The 15,769-nt window shown below is 49.5% G+C and overlaps 1 long non-coding RNA gene across 1 annotated transcript; it reads left to right on the forward strand.

Moving 5' to 3' along the window:
- The first annotated feature begins 322 nt into the window (after positions 1–322).
- Positions 323–11,286, forward strand: LOC308056480. Its single transcript, XR_013924848.1, has 2 exons — positions 323–8,553; positions 9,219–11,286. It is a non-coding gene; the product is annotated as an uncharacterized lncRNA (long non-coding RNA).
- The last annotated feature ends 4,483 nt before the right edge of the window (positions 11,287–15,769 follow it).

Consider the following 15,769-nt stretch of genomic DNA (forward strand, 5'->3'; position numbering starts at 1 on the left):
GCTGTGTGCAGCTGCCACAGCCCTTCACAATCCCCGCCGGCATTGCACTGTGCAGGTTTGGGGGTGTAAATGGTGACCTACCACCGACAGCAGTTTGTGACCAGGGAAGGCGTCCCAGCAGCAGGGCTGTTCATTTTCTACGTTGATCTGATGTCTGGGCTGGACTCTAGGAACATGAGATTTTGGAATCGTGGTGCTTTGTGGAGGAATTTTACCCTGGAACTGAGGGCTCAGACATCTCATTTGTGAAACCAACGCATGTTGCTCCCAAAGGCCTGAGGACCACCATGGCCGGAGCCCTGAGCAGGCTGCACACCCCTGCCTGCATTATCCCATGCTGAGCCCCAACCGCACTGGTGACACCAGGAATCCTCCTTCCCTGAGCAGCTGGGGAGGGGGCAAACCCTGCCAGCCATTGAACCATGAATAATCTTAGAGCTGCTATTTGTGGCCTCAAGTTTTAGAGCCGAGTTCCCTACTGCTGTGGCGGAAACCCCTTCTGCAAATCTGTTCCCCAATTCCTTAAGCTCTGGCTAGTGAAGGTTGTCTCAGTATTGCATCCCAAGACAAAAAATTGCATGTAACATTGTTTTGAAAATGCCTAGAGCATGCAAGAGAAATACACAGACCCACAGAATGTTTTTACAGAAGCACCACCTATTTTCCACTCATAGGCCGGCACTAAAACACAAACCAAACCTATTGCGTTTGCCTGGGTGCATTTGGGTCTCTCAGAGATAAAGAACAAATTCCAGGGTGTAAAAAGGGAGACAGCCTTCAGAGGACAGTGCTGTTTAAAAGCAACTCAGCAAAGGGACTAAATTGTACCTGCTAGCTTTGTTACTCCTTGGTGGTTTCTGACTAACTGATACCTGTGTGTTACAGATATTACACACGCATTATATATGGACATGTATATTATGTAGGGGTGTGTGTGTATGGACCGAGGGAGAGGACCTGCTATGGTTCAGGTGATTATTTTAACACTATCATCCTGCCCACCTAGCTGATATATATATTTTGAGATGAACATTGATATTACTAGTTTCCTCTTACAATCCTCGAGCCCTTTGCTTTTGATAACAAAATGTAGACCAATCCACAAGGAATTGAGTGGTTTTCCTACAGACCATCCTGTTCTTCCCATGGCAAGATATAAATGAGGATTTATATACCATCAGCAATGTATAATCCGCCTTCTCTAACCTGTCTGGCAACTCCTATCGGAGCGTGCTGTGGGGAGGGAGAAGTGTGTGGAGTCAGCAGTAACTGTGAATGTGCAGTATGCAAAAATAAATCAATAAAAAGGAAATGAAAGAGGTTTAAAACTTGATGATGTGGTTGCAGGAGAATAGTTCTCAGTTAGGGGAAACCCCCACTCTGTTTTCCCCAAGCACAGCGAGGAGCAGGGAAACAGCCATGCAGCCTGCCAGGGGGCTGCTGCAGGGAGCGCAGGGTGCCCTGAGCTGGGCTGCTGTGGGGGCTCAGACCCCAGCCCGGCTCCGCACACACACAGCCCCAGCAGCCCCCCAGCACCCATGCCGTCATCTCCCTTCGCCCGGCGCCGAGCAGCCCTGGGTGCTTCAGGCCCTTCGGCGCTGCGCTAGGTATATTGCTGTTGCACACACAGGCAGATTGTCCACCAGATGGTACAGCCTACTCTTTGAGAAATATTTGAAAGGGCAACAAAATACAGCAGAAGCCATTTGACAGTCCACATGGTTAGTGCAAAATTAGCCAAAATTACTCCACTGGAAGCACAGCCAGTGCTGAGCAAAACTGGAGATGCAGCAGAAGGAAGGTACCCAAACCTTCCAAGGTTTCAGTCCAGGTGTCCTCTTCTCCCATCCCTGGTCCTCTTTCCCTGCCCAGCGTTGCTTTTCTACAGTGCCTTGGGCATTCAGGGTGCCTTGAAGTGGTGAAAGCACTGCTGAGACTTGCTTCCGAGTTGGGCTGATCACATCTGGACCACGCAAGCCTACCAGGTATGGAAAAATCCCCTGGATGCTTGCTTCAGTCTCCGCCAAGGTTGGTTGAGCTGGAAGAGGGAAGGGAAACCACAGCTGCAAAGGGATTCCATCCCAGAGTCTGCTCCCTCCTGCCCTCCGAAAGCAACTTGCTCATTACACAATTTATGGAAGTGGAGCCCTTTCATTCCTCAACCCACCTGTGTTCCTTCACCCCCTGGCCCCACGTGCCTGGTCTGAGGCTCTCCAACCCAGCGCTCGGCACATGGCACAACCCCGGGAGACCTGTTGGGGTGGGAGCCGGGGATTTTTGTGGGCCAAAAGCCGGCATTCCTGGCAGGGTCCTCACGAGCCGATGTTTTCAAGCACTGCCTGTTCCCATGTTTGCCCACTGAGATGCTGGAAAAGGGGGTGTGCAGGGCTGAGCGGGGGCCAGTCGGGGGGGGGGCCATGGGGCTGCAAGGCCAGCCTGGTACAGTGAGGATGGGGACCCCAGGGCAGGGGATGTGGGGAGCAGGGGGACACTGGGAACCAGTGGGAAACATGGGGGTACTGGCAATCCCAAGCTCTGCTAACATATTCCCCACACGCCAGAGGAGGTTTTATTGTGGACAACATGTGACAGTAGCAAAATACTGAATTATCCACCTTCGCCCAGAATTATTCCATTTCCAATTCCCAGTGGGATTTTGTTCTGGGGTGGGGAAAGGCGGGGAAAGTCTAGGGGGTTGGAATTACGCATTTCACCCCAAAGAAACATGCCCCCAGCACAGTGGTGTTCAGCAAGGAAACCCAGGGCGTTGCACAGAACATCCCGAGCAGTTTCCCTTCCTGCTTTACAGGCACGTGCAGTGGAAAAGGAGAGAACCACCTGTGCCAGAGCGGGCCAAGAGAAGCTGGTGGTCTGGGCAAAGCCCACTGCTGCTCCTCTGCTCTGGGGAGCAGCATGGGGGGCTGTGACCCCTCCCGCCCCACTGCCAGCACCCTGGAGGCAGTGATGAAGTCCCAGGTGGGTACCAAGTTGGCCTCATGCAAAATAAAGAGCCAGGGAATGAGCTATTGAGGGTCCTAATTGGAGCCCGGGAAGAGTTACTGCATTGCCACTGATTTAGGCAACTAAAGGCGCAGCCTCTGCTGCTCAAAAGCTGACATCTTCAGGTGGCTCATAACAAAAATTAATACTGCTGCTAACTGTGTCACCTCGTCATGCTGTAAAGTAAATTAATTACTGCAACAGAACTAATAATAACGGTTCGGGCAGAATAGGAGCAATATTATGGTTTACCATCAGAGACTGTGCTGAGACTTTTGCCTCTCTGCTGCCCATGAGTGCAACCCGGCAATTGCTGACTGTAACATTTCTATTGTATAGTTTATGCTAAATATGCATATCTTAATTGCATTAGTCAAAATAATTAGCTAATATATTTTTGCATAATGATGAGGTAAGCAAATATCACCATAGCTCAGTGCTTCTTGCATGAGTAAATTTGGAAAATTAATAGACTCCCAGTTTCCTAATTATCTGTCTTTTATTCCAAACTCAAACAATGAAATGCTATTGCACGCTCCTGGGCATCTTGTAATTTAGTTTGCACCTTGAAAATTTTAAAACACCTGTTTTCCTTTTTTCCTTTTTTTCCCCCTTTGGAAAGGAAACGTGAACAATCCTTCCTGCCCTTCACTGTCTTAGGGAATGGGGCTGCAGCACTCAGAAGCAGCAGATCACAAAGTTGGTGAACTTCCTAATTTCCAGACAAAGCTGGGGTAGGAATTGGAGTAAAAGCATCTTAGACTTCAAAATATGTATTGAATTGGAAAAGTGTGAAAAATGAATTCTTTAGATGGGGACAGATGAGCTGTAGGATCTATTAGGCACTTAATACCTCTGGAGGTGGATTGTATCTCTATGTGTGTTTTCAGAAGTTCCAGTCTGGGCTGTTCCTAAATCACTAAAAAGACCCATCAAGCCCTGAGATTGTGCTAAAAAAAGGGTATTTTTCCAATAAGAATTTCTGTGCATCTCTAATTTGCCAATTTTCATTTGTCTCCTGGCAATGCAGGATTCAGCTGTTCTTCTCCATCTCCCAGGCACACCAGGTAGTAGCGATGGCGATGATGGCAGCAGAGCCACCATGCCCAGGAGCGGGGCTATGCCACGTGCCCCAGCAGCACTCATGGTGCTGTGGGGTGTGGCTGCCCACCATGCAGCACCTGGTGCAGCTGCACCTGCCACCCACCTCCAGCCCACCCCAAGGCCCCATTGCTGCCCCACAGCCATGTGCCGGCAGTGCCCACAGTGCCCAGCCCCAGCTTCAGCACTTTGGAGATGGATCTGGGCTCTCCCCCGTCCTACGGGAAGGCACCTGGGCACTGCGTCTGGCAAAGGCGGGTGGAAGGTCCTATCCCGGTGCTGACAGACATTTGCACAAAAGCAATTAGCACATAGCGCTAACCAGCTGGGTTTCCGAGGGGTAGTCAGGCTTGCTGAGGCTTTTGGGAAAGCAATTTGAAATGTGATGAAGAGAGCTCTCTGCTGATGACACTTGTCTTCACCAGACCCTGCCCGACTGGTCCCTGTGCCGTTGTAACTGTGCTGTGCTTGCCTGCGCCAACAAAAGCCGGAGCCGCTCTCTCCCAGAGCCCTGCAGAGCCGCGGAGTGCCATTTTCGTACTCAGACCCACCGCTCCAGCTGCAGTGGCTCAAAAACTATACCAACTTCTATATTAACATGCAAATTGCAGCACTATGGAATGGGTCTGTATGTAAAGCTTGTAAATTAATAAACAGGGGTCGTTAAAAGAAAAAGCCTGCTTGAATGGCTAAGCATTCCCTCTCTTTAACCTGTAGATGGCACGTAAGTGGAGAACTGGGAGCATCTCTGAGTACAAATGAAGAGCACACATCTGCAAATCTGATTTTCCTGGAACTTTTTCATCACTTGGTCTGGAAGCTGCGGGCTGCAGGCACAAAAAAGACATGCTCTGCTCTCAGCAGGGACACCTCCGCAGCCACAGGAGCTGCACGGAGTCAAAAGGCAAGTTGTTTCTTCCATCCCCAGGAAGAAAATTTTTCTTCCACATTTTTTTAGCAACCAAATTTTTTTTTTTCCACTAAACTCTTCCTTCTTTGCCAAGGTCCCTTGGGTGGGTTTGTGCCCCTTGCCACCTTGCAGCATGCTGCGCCTGGTGTTTGTTCAGCTATGAAATACAACATTGCATTTCCCTGAAAGTGCCCTGGTTGTGGTCATCTATGGTGTGTGTTTGCCTGGGTGCTGGAGGCTGGGAATCCAGGTGGGAATGGAAAAGGCAAAGGAAGGACAGAAGGGGTTGAGAGCCTCATCATGCCACCCACCACACTGCTCACAGGTGGCTGCAGGTCCCAGCCAAACCTGTGAGATTTGCAGGTGATATGGTGTGGACAAAGCTCCATGATAAGGTACCAAAATGCCTGTGGCTGTCACAGAACTGGGCACATCTGGATTCAATGGTTGTTGTAGCAGGTTAAGGCTCCGAGGGACAGAAGAGCCCTCTTGGGGGTCCCACAGCCAGTGCTGGGCACACCGAGTGCCAGGAGTCACCACCTGTGCACCGCGTTTGGCTTCTGGTGTCGGTTCCCATCACTGTCGCCCCGTCAAAGTTGAGCAGTTCTCTTAGGCGCCGGCACTCGCCATCCTCATTCCTTCTTACCAGAGCAAGGTTTTATTATAAAGTATCAGATCTGGGAAGCTTGAAAGGGTCACAGCCACCCATTCAGCAGGATTATCCTTGTGTGCTGTTAGTATTGCATAATATCATGGATAATATATTGCATATATCCATAAAGCCATCTGTATGGCTTTAATCAAAGCATTACAGGCCTTGTTGCCCACCTCTTCAGAGAACCACTTAGGTTGGAAAAGACCTTTGAGATCATTGAGTCCAAGCATTAACCCAGCACTGCCAAGCCCACCACCAAACCATGTCTCTAAATGCTGCATCTACTCATTTTTTAAACATCTCCAGGGCTAGTGACTCCACCACCTCCCTGGGCAGCCTGTGCCAGTGTCTGACAGCCCTTTTGGTCAAGACATTTTTCCTAATATCATACATCATTCATACATCATAGTTTTTAGAATACTCTGAGAAGAATAGTAATATTGTGAAACGCCCTTTAAAAATGAAAAAAATGTTCATCTAAGGGGAAGGGAGGTTGTTGAGCCATTTTTATTTGTATTCACATTCAAAAGACTCAATGGTCTTTTCCAAAAATGCTGGAACATGAATTTGAGTTGGAGAACAGTAACTCTGGTAGGGCGACCACCTCTCTGATGGCCTTTGGTGTCCCCACAGCCAAAGGAGATGTGGCCAAGTCAGTGGGTACCGGCACTGTGAGGGGATGCTCATAGGATGGGTCCCATCAAGTGAGCTGGCACCCAGGGGGCTGCAGTGTCACCTGCAGAGCCTGTGGGCTGCTCTGTGCATCGGGAAACGCCCTGTGCTTCCAGAGGCATGGTGGCATCCAGGGAATTTGAGTGAATTTGCTGGGAGGGTACAGGAATCCCTCACGCTTCTGCAGGGAGGGGGGTGGCCCCTGGCTGGGGTGCCCCTAAATAGGTTTTCCATGGTGCCATTCTTACTGTTTCATGCAAATGTTATAATTTCCTCGCTGCACACACAGGGGCTGCAATCATGGCGGGTTTAACCTGTGTTTAGTATATCACTGTCAGTAACTGTCTCGTGAAACTTCTGCAATATAAATGAACCAGCTGGTATTAGAAAAAGTGTGAAGTGTTTTTTTTTTTCCCCTTTGCTTGGGGGAAGGGAAGGGGAGTGGGTGTGTTGCAAGGTTTGTCACATCAAGCTGAGAGATTCAGTGGTTGTGAATATGGTTTCAGTAGAGTTTGGGCTATTATTTTGGTTATTTTTTTGCTCTACCATGTTTCAGGAAATCTGCTGATCTTATCGCACCTGTTTGGTCAGCAGCTGTTATTAAGCCTTGTGGCACATTTGCATTTTGTCAGCCCTCGCCGTTGGGATTCCTGGTGGGAAGCAGGAGCCGAGCCACCAAGCCTGGCCCCTTGCACCCCTCCCTGGGCACACGAGCCCCCTTGGCACGCTCAGGGTGGGCAGCTGGGGGGCAGCATCTCGGCAGAGGCTGGGGCCAGCAGTGAGGGCTTTCGGGGCAGCACAGCCCCAGGTGGGAGAGCCTCCACCTCCCCCTTTTCATCATACACGTCCAGCGTGAAGGACAACTGTCCACACCAGCTGTCCTTGCAGGCAGAGGCACCCCTGAGCAGCAGACCCCAGCTCTGCACCTGGGCCCTGAGGCACCCACCGATCCTCACAGGGAGACGCAGGGCAGCGGAGACAGGAGACCCCCCGTATGAACTTGTCTGTGCATCTTTATAACATCACTTTTGGTTCATTTCCTAATCTGGGAAAATGTTGAAGATGAAAAATATTATATGTTAAATAGGAAAAAGTTCTTCACTGAAGAATTTCTTCACCGAAAGGGCTGTCAGGCACTGGCACAGGGAGGGGATGGGGTCACCAGCCCTGGGGGTGTTTAAAACATGCACAGGTGCGGTGCTCAGGGCCATGGGTTAGTGATGGGCTTGGCAATGCTCGGTTAACAGTTGGATTCAATGCTCTTAAAGGTCTTTTCCAACCTAAATGATTTCATGATTCTATGATTCTACATCCACATGGGTTTTCTTAAGGGATCAAAAGAATCGGAGCAGAATTTTTCTAATATCAATCTAGCTCCAGCCTCCTGTGATGGATATGATCTCCATGCTGCTCTGGTTGCATCATCTGCAGCAGTGGGGGGAAGACGCGGAGCAGCAGGGAGAGCCGGGGCCGTGGGAGCCCACACCGAGGAGCCTCGCAGGGATGTGCAGGCTGGCAGCTCTGTCCCTTGCCCTGCTCCCCTGCTGCTGCTGGCCACCCTCAGGCTACGCTCGTGGCCAAACTGAGCTGTGCCCTTGCTTTGACGCTGCTGATGACAAAAGGAATGTGGCCTCCCTGTGGTTCAGGTTTACTTTTCCTTCCCAGTAAGATGGAGGTATATTGAATCCTCCTAACTGCTGGGGTCTGCAGTGGGTCTGCAGACAAGTTAGTTGACTTCAAAGACTTAGCCGTGTACCTTTAAGACAGCCACAAATTGTCAGGTCTGTAAACAGGATGTGAAGAACCGGAACTTTGAACCGCAGCATACGGGCACCTACAGCAACAGCAAATAGCGAGCAAGAAGAAGGACACAAAAACCTATCAGGGTCTGACACCTGTACTGTCTAAGATATATAAATAGTTTGTGTAAACAATAAAGGCCATTTTGTCCGAACCCAGCCACGCAGACATAGTGGGTTTTTTTCAGTCCGCCTTGACTTGCATCACCACATTTGGTGACCCTGACATGCCGATGTGATCCCAGTAAAGGGTATCAAAAAGAGACCCTGAGACTGTGCCGCTGTGACCCCGGTAAGGGGTGTCAGGAGCAGACCCTGGGGCTGTGACCGGCGGGTTGCTGGGGAGGCGGAGCCTGGTGAAGCGGAGTAGCGCAGCGAGCGGCTGCAAGATCCCGGAAGGACCCGACACCGGTAAGGTGAGCCACCAGGGACAGCATGGGGAGTAAGTTATCTAAAGAAGATACCATGGTGCTATCAATGTGGAAATTAGTATTAGAGAAGCGTGGAATTACTTTAGATGGGCTTCGGTTAAAAGATATTTATTGTGGGCCAAAACACATGGAGTGGAAATGTCCCCCGCGACTGCTCTTAGTGTGTGGACCTGGGACAATTAGGATCAACACTGTCAGAAGCTCTGGAAAAAGGGGACAAAGAGGTGTCGGGGTTTTTGCTTACCTGGGGACTACTTAGACATGTTGTAGGGGGCTTCAGGAATCCGCAAGACACAAATAGGGGCTTGCAAAATCACCAAAATGCGAATGGGGGCTTGCCAAATCAGCAAAATGTGAGTGGAGACTTGCAGAGTCTGCAAGACGTGAGTGGGAGCTTAAAAAGTCAGCGACATGCGAGTGGGGGCTTGCAAAGTCTGCAAGACGCAAGTGGGGACTTAAAAAGTCAGCAAAATGTGAATGAGGGTACATCATTCAAACCTCCCCTGTATCCCCCTCCAGAATGCAGACAAGAGGATGAGGGGGTGGGGGAGGGGGAGAGTCTGTGTCCCTTACCAGGCGCCACTCCCCAATGCCCCGAATCCCCTAAATCTCTCCAACTGCATCAACTTATACTCGATACCAACTCTGAGGACGAGGACGACAAGCAGAAACCTCGGTGGACCGATCCCAGCCCCCCTGACTCCCCCCAACATTTGTGCCAGCCCACACTCCCTCCTCCTTTGGCTCCGGCCCCCCTGCCCGCCCCCTCGGCTCTGGCCCTGCCCGCGCAGGATGGAAATGCAGAAAACCCGGATTGGGGTCCAGCTACGACAACATTATCAGTCACTGGCAATGAAGAAGCTGGAGGTGGTAAAAATCCAGTTTCCAGTGGTACAGTAATGACGCGCGACCCTCGGCGATTTTGGCAGTCTGTAAGAGATGGGGCATTAAGAGATGGGAATTGGGATTTAGTAGAACAGATAGGTGGACCGCTCCTTGATCTTCCTACTCATTCCACCGATGCACAGCACACAAATCCTATTGTATTAGGAGATGCGGCTGCTGGTAATCCTCATGTTCACACACAATTTGCTTGGAAAGTAGTACAGGACTTGCAAAAAAATGTTTTGCAGAACAGGGTGACTGTGTTCTGTCACGCGGAAAAGCTGTCTATAATCTACTGTATTACAGTGGTTGAAATGTATTTTGCTGTTAAAAAAAAAAAAAAAAGGAATTGTAGAATTTTACGGAACAGAGACAGTGGGTTGTTTTGACATTGATAGTGTGCAGTTTGGGCCTTGCTTTGAATGATGTGCAGCTGAGATCCTGCAGCAAAGAGTTAAATAACCTTAAGGGAATATGAGTAGAAACTAGGATGAGATGGAAGCGTGTGAACGAGTAGTTTTAACCTATCACTTTTTAAATAACAAAGTCTGTGTAGCCTGTGTATTTTTAGCTGGGGGTACACATTGGTGTGAGTCTATTAATAAAGTGGCATTAACTTAAAAAAAAAAAAAAAAAAAAAAAAAGAGGGAATGAAGGGAGTGAGCCCAGAGGCACAATTAGAGAAAGCATGAAGGTGTCTTAGTACCCCTGAAAAACCCTCGTACCGGGCATTGGTCGGGACCGCATGGATTGTTAACTTGGAGGAGAGGTGATGCTTGTGTTTCTACAGATGAAGGTCTGCGATGGATACCTGCTCGCTGTGTGCAGCCCGAGCTTAGCATGCCGGATTGTGGGAGCGCTGCTGCCGCCAGTCAACCCAACAACTAATGTGTGGCCTCCTTACTGAACCAGTCCTTGTTTGGTGTGCCCTTCCTTGAAACTGACTTGCAGACATTGTGCAAAAAAGTGAATGTATGCAGGGAATGAAGAATCTTACTGAAAGTCTTGATATTTTCCGTAATTGATTACCTCTATATAATGTTAACCCAAAAGAAGTCAATATTGTTTGCACTTTGAATGTCGATAGTTGTCTTTACATAGACGCTAATGTAGTGAAAGGCTATGATGGGACCATGACACCTGCATAAATCAACATGTGGTAATGATGTAGTTGATATATGGAACTGATGGGAACGTATTGCAGCGGTTCTTCTCTTATTCAAAGTAACAGCAGGGAAAGCATCAAAAAGTTAAATCACCTTGTTTGTTAGGCAGTTAAGAACGTGAGTCAAATTTGCCACCATTATATACAAAACAGAGGAACTGTTGTTTTTTTGTTGTTGGCTCAAGAACATGGATGTGAGGATTTTGATGGTATGTGCTGCATGGATTTTAGGTGCCCCATTGCAGCAACACGTTACCAAAATCTGAGAGAATGTCAGCCTTTTTGGCATACATTCACTCAGTTGGCAGTATTGTTTGTTTGCTATTGCCTTGGTTGCCGTCATGTTTGCAAGGGCCCTGCAGAACATGGCAAACCTGGTACTAGCTGTTCAAAAACAAAAAGGGGGAATTGTTGGGGTCTGCAGCGGGTCTGCAGACAAGTTAGTTGACTTCAAAGACTTAGCCGTGTACCTTTAAGACAGCCACAAATTGTCAGGTCTGTAAACAGGATGTGAAGAACCGGAACTTTGAACCGCAGCATATGGGCACCTACAGCAACAGCAAATAGCGAGCAAGAAGAAGGACACAAAAACCTATCAGGGTCTGACACCTGTACTGTCTAAGATATATAAATAGTTTGTATAAACAGTAAAGGCCATTTTGTCCGAACCCAGCCACGCAGACATAGTGTTTCTTTTCAGTCCGCCTCGACTTGCGTCACCACACCTAACAACATCAGTCATTCCCTTATTTTTCAGTTGACATGATCAGCAGAAAAATTAAAATCCCAGGGGATAGCTCTGCAACTGCACCCACACATTTACGTGAGGGTGGCCTACAGCAGTCATGGTTGCTTCTTGATGTTAGGCGGCTCCTTTGAGATATTCCTGCCATCTCCTCCTTCCCTCACTTGGACTTCTTGGAATTTTTTCTGGGTGGAGCATCTTCTGGGGGGAGATCGGATGTGACATTTGCAGCCTTTTTTTTGTTTGCAATCTCAACCACATTGGAAGTGATCAAAAGTCATTTCCGTCTGACACTTGTCCTCCAGCCTGCCCAGAGTGAGCTGGGGAGCCAGGCAGGATTTCCTGCTTGAAGAAGGGTCTGAGAAGGCAGAGGAGAAGAAGCAAATGCCATCTCACTTCAAGACCTGGTCCTTCAAAAGGGCAGGGCTGACTTCAGGAATCCCCTGGCACGGCGATGGAGGGGTTGCCCGCCCAGCTTTGTCCTGGAGGCAGCGATGTTCTACAGAACATATTGCAAGGGACAGCCAGAAGTGCCTGGTCCAGCTCCTGCTCAAGGGGGCTGATGTCAATACCGTAGCAGGTTGCTCAGCTTGGATGGGGTGGTTTCACTGGGTGCTTAGTGGGACACTGCCATGCACAGCTCCCAGCACCCCATTGTCCCTCGGCACGAGGCTGCCACAGAGTAAGATGCTGAGCGTCACCTCCCAGCTCAGCTGCAGGACCTGATGGCTTAGGGTGGCACCACCTTCCCCAGGACGGTGCCCATGGGTGTATGCCACGTCACGCAACCCCCGGGGCACCCTCCAGCTCTGGCCAGAGGAGCACATGCCTACCCTCACCGCGGCGAGCCCCGGAAGCGCTCGTCCTGATTTAGAGCCAGCTGCTATGTTTTCTCAGAGTTGAAAATTGTACTGTCAGCAATATCACAAAAGTGATTTCTTTATCAAAGGTCATTACCAATTATTTTGTAAAGAACTGACGCTTCAGTAATTACCTGATTTTATCTTTTTTTTTATGTAGGTCATTTATATTTCATTATTGTCATGTTATGGCCTATTTGCTTGCAGAGAGGCATATATTAAAACCAGCAACTTCGCCTTAGTGTCAGAATTATTGCTCTATATTTCATTTGCCATTTTATCTACTGTTCTGGAGAAGATCATAGCTTGTTAGTTAAAGCGTTATATAAACTAACACAGAGGCACACACATATGCATGCTTCTATCCCAATAGTTTCACTCTTTATTTCCACCCTCTTCCCTACAGAGAGAGCAGTAAAGGATTTCCTGCCTATTTATTTTCAGATGCAGAGGATGATTGCCAGTACCTGGATGTTTTTACATCACATCTCCATGAGAGGAAGCGCACTGCCACCTGCAAGGGAATGCTGGCACTGGGACTTTTGTCTTTCCCCATGGGACGGTGATGCCAGAGGGTTGCTGAGGGAGGGTGACACACAGGGACTGGAAGAGCCAATCCTCGGGGCAGGAGCCAGTGCCACCCCCGGCCACCCAGCCCCCTGATCCTGCTTGTTGCTCAGCTCAAACCTCCTCGGCTTTGCTTTCCTGCCCACGGCGCAGGCAAGCACCCATGGGTGCTGCAGGGAGGCACAGCTCCCTGGAGGGGCGAGCACACTACGTCATACATGAGATGCTGCGCAGATGCTACCTCCCCAGTCTCCCTGGCGGTCACAGATGTCTGGCAAAGTATTCCCCGTGACAGTAGTTTAATAAATGTTTCAGGCTGAGGCTGGAAAGGAAAGGAGAGGAGACAGCTTGCTGCTGCCCGGCAGCTCCCACGCAGGGTTCCAGTGCTCTGTCACCAGGTGTTGGTGGCTTGTCCCCATCGCCTGTGCAGCTCCCATCCAGTCCTGGAGACCCTGCCTGCACAGCCCTGAGGGCAGCAATGTGGGCAGGTGGGATATTAATTATCAGTGCTAAGTGATTCATGTGGAGCAAATAAGTGATGTGATGAAAGAAATCTTATTTAACTCACAGGATAAGCCCAGGTGGGTCCTCGCCCCCCTGAATTTTGTTTTTGGGGTTGCTCAAATGCATGTCGCCAGTCCCGTACATGGGCCGACAGGAGCTGTGCAGGAGCCCCAGCACCCATGCTGCAGCTGGAATTGGCGAGTTTTTGTTGGCGAAATACACCACAAGGGATTACCTCATGACCTGGTTATGTGCTTTGGCTGGGAGGCATCCATGGACATCTCTGGAAAATGACCTACCTTGGACACACAGAAGGGTGTCCCTCCAGAGATACCTGTCCACCAGTTCCACTGGGAACTAAGTACATCCAGCCATTACGTGTAGGATAATCGATGATCAGTGATGAGTCCTGCCCCATGGGCAGAAGGGGATCTGCTGTAGGTACACTGCAACTGAACAGTCCTCCCTTGCCCTGCTCTGGTGTGGCCATGGGGTGACTGGCTGGCGTAGAAACTGTCAGGAAAGTACGATGGGAAGAGAGCTGTCCTGCAGTTCTCATGTAGCTGCTTTAACCTGGCTATGAAGAAATAGCAGTTTCCAAAGAAAGCTTTTTTGAATGGAGAAACTGTCCTTAACACGTACGCAGGATATAGACAGATCTCCTTTCCAGGACATTACGTGCACCTGTGCCTGCGTGGGCACTTTACAGTGCAAGCATTGCTGTTTCCTGATGAAGCATCCCAATGGCTGCACAGACAAGTAGGAAAATACCTCCACACAGATGAATTTATAGTCCTAGCCAGGAACTATCAGCTAAAAATGCCCACGGCAAACCCAAAAAAGTCCCCACCAAACCCCCAAGTCTAGGGGAAGACAGTAATATTGAGCGCAATCTGTTCTTTCCGTGCTGTTTGGTTTATTATTAACCACCACTACTTTTTATTTCTTGTTGCATCTTGCTCACTAGCAATTCCTTGGAGAAATTTCTGGGGTTGTTAAGTTGCTCGTACAATATGTATTTGTTAGAGAGAAAGAAAACTAGGCCAGGTCCAAGACCTGGGCGCCATGCAAGCATCAACTGAAGCTATCCAAACCCCGTTTACTGCTCTCCCCGTGCAAACCCCTGCAGCGGGTTTTGCTGGTTCTGAATGAGGCGGTGCCCATCGGTTGTACAGCAGCCAGGAGGAGAAGGACCTGTTGTCGGTGACTTGGTTGGCTGGAACAGATGACAAGTGGTTCAGTCATGGGTGACCCGTGGGGCTCTTCCCCTCCCTCCCTCCCGCAGAAACTCAGCTACTGTGCAGAGATGGAGTGAGAGACGGGAGAGGGAACAGGGACGTGGGTCACACACCTGGGTGATCGGGGGCCCTGTGAGCAGCCAGGGCTCCCGTCTCTGATCCAGTAACCAGGGATGTGGTGTGGTAGGGGTTCAAGAGAGTTATTGCAGAACCCTATTAAATGTATTAAATTCATCCTGATTAAATCCTAGTGAGCTTAGAGACTACTCTGCTGTTTATCATATGGTTTTACAGTTTATCATGACTGTCTCCTCCACATATGTAAGAATGAAGAAAGAGAAAATAATTTTGCAAACTCATAGCCCATTCAGTCCATATACATCATCTCTGTGTTTGTTTAGATAAGACCATATAACAAAATTTAGGGTTTTTTTCTCAGGCTAAAAAAAAAAAGCAACAACACACCCCACCACCACCACCCCCCGGCCACGCTGCCATCTTCCCTTCCTTTCTGCAGCATCCTCCTGGTCAGCGATGGCTGATGCAGATCAGCGGGGCTCTAGGTGGGTGTTGCTCCCTGTCACTGCACATAAGGCTCACCCAGTGGGGTTCACATGGATTTTTGACACCCAGGACAAATGCTAAATTGTTGTTTGCTGGTGGAAGTTGCACAGAGCCGTGATATTCATAGCTGCTGCGTGCCAGAGCCAATGGTGCTGGAGGGAGAGGCGGTGGGTGCTGGAGGGAGGGCAGGCATTCCCCTTAATGACAAATCAAAGCAAAACTCTGCTGGTAAGCTAATTCTGTAATGGGGCTGCCCTGTGTTATCATTTATGTTTCCCCATTGCTGTAAGAGTATTTTAATAATCTACATAGCTTTTAATTATAATTCAGTTACCTGACATAAGTAATTTCAGTGCCCTTTAATATAACGAATCTCTGGTGTGAAATATCTGAGTAATAAGACCTGACAGGTGGTTGTTATTATTCTGCAAACCCGACTGTCTTCAGCTGCCCCCTGTGCTTGTACAGGAGAGCCAGGGCTTCCCGCCAGCATGGGGACAGGGTCCTGCTCCAGGGCTCCTGGTGACCCTCCAGACCACAGGCATGCCTCTGGGCAGCCAGCCCAGGGGGTTCAGCAGGTCCGGGCATCACTAGGGGGGCCAGCCCCATGGCGAGGGCAGTAAGTGGTCGAGGCTCCAGCAGCCGGAGGTGGAGCTGGTGCGGTGCCTGCAGC

This window comes from Falco punctatus (genome assembly GCF_963210335.1).
Source record: "Falco punctatus genome assembly, chromosome: Z".
Classification (NCBI taxonomy): Eukaryota; Metazoa; Chordata; class Aves; order Falconiformes; family Falconidae; genus Falco; species Falco punctatus.